The following is a 3,999-nucleotide window of genomic DNA, read 5'->3' on the forward strand; positions in this document are numbered from 1 at the left end:
CAAAGGACACAAGCAATCAACCCTTATTAAGGTTTGTGGAGCTTGATCGCTTAGAGAACGAGGTCCAAAAAGCAAAGGAGAGTGCTACAGGAGGAATGGAAAAGTATTCGGCATACTTTCCTTTCAAGTATAAGGAATATGAGATTCTTGTCACTAATTGTTTTCTTGCTCCTGGTCATTATAATTGTTGTTAGCTAAAGCCTGATCAAGTACAAAATTGTATGCTCTTCTTTGGAGCAAGTGCAAATTGGCCTTCATCATGCGCTTATCTAATTCCTGTAAAGAATTGTGGCCAAAAGTCTGGAGTTCCAATGACACGTACTGAGGTAGAAGAAGAAAGACTTGTTGACTACAAGTTTCGGATCATTGATGGACAACACTCAATTTATGCAGCCAAAATGTTAAGATTTCAAAAAATGAAAAAGGATGGTGGCTCCCAGGATCTAATACAAGTTTATGAGAAAAGAAAGACCCGGATTTTTGTATATCCATCCCCACAAGTTTCAACAGCCATATCAGCCATAGCAAATGAGGAGGCCAAGGCGCTATATGTTAAGCAACCTTATAGTGACATTCTCAAGCATCTTCGCAATCAGTGGATATTTCAAAAACGCCCATCACGTCTAGACATTGGTGAAAAGGAAGGTGCAGAATCTCGCACACCTTGGGATGTAAGTTTTCTTTTTCTTTCTCCCTCATGGTTATATAAATGATAAAACAACTAAAATTCTTAGATTTAATTTGTTTTGGTTTTTCAGGAATTCCTTAAAATGGCAAGGATTTATGCTGGTGCATCATTCATCACCAAACAAGCTCATATGGTCACTTACTCTGATCCTATTTATGATCGATGGTTGAAGAGCATAGAGCAATTAGAGAGAGAGAATAAGGAGCCAGCGGCCACAGTTTTTAGATATTTGTGTGGTCTAGACGAAGATGAAGTAGAAAAGATTCAAACAGAAATAGAGAGTGGAATGATTGTTTTGTCTAAGGATGCAAAGGATACACCAGGTGTAATGGACATGACTGATGGTATCAAGCAACTGAAACAAGATGGAATTATTCAAGATGATTTGATTGAGCAATTCAATTTGCTCAACAAAGAGAATCCATGTGAAAATTGGCAGAAGCTTTCTACCACATACTACATTAATGATGTTTACTCCCATTTCTTGACACTCTGTGATACTTGACTGACATCACAGCTACAACGTGGTACAAAGAAGATTGATTTTCCTGAAGAGGCAAGAAAATATATCCAATGGACGATCAACATTGTGAAAGACAAAGCAGATTCAACTATAGATCTTCCATGGTCTATATATGTTGTCAGTATTCAAAGGGAGGGAAGATCTTACTTAGAGCGCCATCTAAACAACCCTATCCCTATAGGATTGTGTATCTTGGACAACACACGTGATTTGGAGAGCAATCTACAATGGTCAGCTGAAAGATTCAAAGATATCATAGATGGAATTATGGCTATTGCAGGTGGGTCAGAACCACAATGTGCGATCCTTTCTTTTTTGAATAATAAAGACTATGTGCAATTACAGTCTGCTTTGCAAAGTATGACAAACATGGTCAAATTACAATTTGTTTGGGCATTGCACAATGTGAAGAATTTGGAATTTACTGGTGCTATAGAATTTTTCACCACACTTATGTTCTTGAGCAAGGGAGATACCTTTGAGGGACCTATTAGTTCTTCAAATCCAGGGACATAATCCATAATACTAGATGCAAGACACCTTGATCTAGATTTTGGAAGTGTGAGCCAATTGTCAGATGTTGAGTTTCTACAACTCAAGAAGGAGCTGACAATCAAGAAATGCATTCAAAAGTATTGCAAAGAAGATTTAAAGCTTATTGACATGTTCAGTGATGGCTACATAACAGAGTTGGGACTCAAGCAGAAAAGGGAAGTGTTATGCCTTGTGGACAATATTGAGGACCAAAGAAAGCTTAAAACAAGACTTTTGAGCTTTGCAAATCATCGTGATGATGTCAAAAAATGGGCAAAACTTCAAAGTGATGAATTAGATCAGCCCACTGATGACCAAGGAGTATCGAATACGGTAGGAGCATCAACAAGTGAGACACCCATATTAGTGACAGAGTTTTTGAACCTTGAAGCAAGTATGAGCTAAGCTTCTATACCCACTTGTCATGTAAGTAAGCTTTTTATTCTTCGATTTTAATTTTGCTTAAAAGTATCATGCAGTGAACCTTTTCTTAATTGTTTAAAATTGTAGGAAAGATAAATCATTACTTATTACATCAATAATTTGAAGTAAGATATCTACTAAAAAATATTTTAATGTAAATTGACATACAAAAAATTGATTCGTTACTACGTTGAATTGATACTTTGTGACAATAAAAACTTAACTAAAACATATAGTCTACAACGTTTGACATTTTTTAACCAACATATGTTAAACATTTTTTTATTGCAGACTCAAAAATGATAAGAGATATTAAAAGATAATGTCTTTCACATTATGTGTGGCATGATGATCCTCTTGGTATACAAACTTTTCCCATTCCAAAGGATAAAGTCTTTGAGATAAGTGGTATTATCTTTGAAGTACGAGCTTCCAATACATAAGGAGCTGGTTATGGGCTTTTTGTACATACACATCTTCAAAAGGGCATGATTATTCTCCATTATGGTGGTGATAAGTATTTCCATGATACTTGGAAGAAGTTGTGCAAGATATCTCCAAGGGCATCTAGGTACTCACTTCTGGAGGATCCAAATGTCAATTGTGTGGACAATGAGATATGTATTGTTGGTGATGTAGAAGATGGAAATTTGGCAGGATATATAAATAGTACTCATGGTCTAAGTATGAGCCCAAATGTATGTTATACTTTTGATCCCAATTTTCCACCTTGGCATAAAGCCATTACAACACAAATTAGCTTGGATAAATGTGGCTATGTTTGTGTTGAAACCCTACGCCACATAGAAAGTGGTGAAGAGCTTTTTACAGAATATGAATTTACATGACATCACTCAAATCTCATGATAAAGTCCCTTATATGAAAGTTATTGATAATCTATTTGAAACCGACTCATTATTGAGTATGTATCATGATAAATACCGTGGGTTGTGATGGAATTGCCATGTTATGCAATGAATACTTGATTTCATAAAAAAATATGTTCCTAAAGTGATATCCATAGAATTTCACAAGATTTTTGGAGCTTGCATAATACTGCTCTATTTCAAAGTTCATGTATCATGCTAAACATAATCCATACAAGAATTTGTATCTCATTGTACATATTTTATCAGAGCATAAACTTATGCATTAGAAATTTATGCAGTAGTTTATTTTGAATGCATTTTTTTAATTGTACCGTTAAGAATATCCCAATAATGGATTTTGGATGTACCAAACCCATGTAAAACTTGTTTAGAATAGCTAAACGTTAAGTAAAGGATGCACTTTTCCATCCATACCTTGCTTAAAGTGTCTTGATGTTGGATTGAAAATTTCCTTGCTCCTCTCAAGAACTTGTTTAAATTGGACAACTGGCGGATCTAGGATGCACCCATATTTACACAATGTTCTTTGAATGAAAAAGTACTAGTTTATTGAGTGTACCAACCACCCTTCCACAACTTGTTTGGAATGTTTGGTTTAAGATGCTACCACCTTCTAAGAATTGTTTAGAATAGCCAAATGGTGATTCTAAGTTTCACTTATTTGTCTTTTGGTTACTTAGAAGCACCAAGTTATGGGTGAACATTTCACCTCCCATTTTTAGGATGGACTTTGAATCTTCATTGGTTCTACACACACAACCAACATAACCAATTTCATTGTCAAGTACCATGTGCACATTTTTTCCACATTCAAAGTCCATCCTAAAAATGGAAGAAGTGGTAGACCTTATTCTTGAATGATCCTTTATGATTGAATGTAGCATAGCTTGGACAAGTGGTAGAAATTATGGTTCTCTATGCTTCAATAGAGCTTAGATTT

The 3,999-nt window shown here is 35.4% G+C and overlaps 1 pseudogene; it reads left to right on the forward strand.

Moving 5' to 3' along the window:
• Positions 1–1,571: 1,571 nt before the first annotated feature.
• Positions 1,572–2,150, forward strand: LOC147449438 (uncharacterized; annotated as a pseudogene).
• Positions 2,151–3,999: the final 1,849 nt, after the last annotated feature.

Source organism: Adiantum capillus-veneris, chromosome 10, assembly GCF_014529385.1.
Source record: "Adiantum capillus-veneris isolate H3 chromosome 10, ASM1452938v2, whole genome shotgun sequence".
Lineage (NCBI taxonomy): Eukaryota > Viridiplantae > Streptophyta > Polypodiopsida > Polypodiales > Pteridaceae > Adiantum > Adiantum capillus-veneris.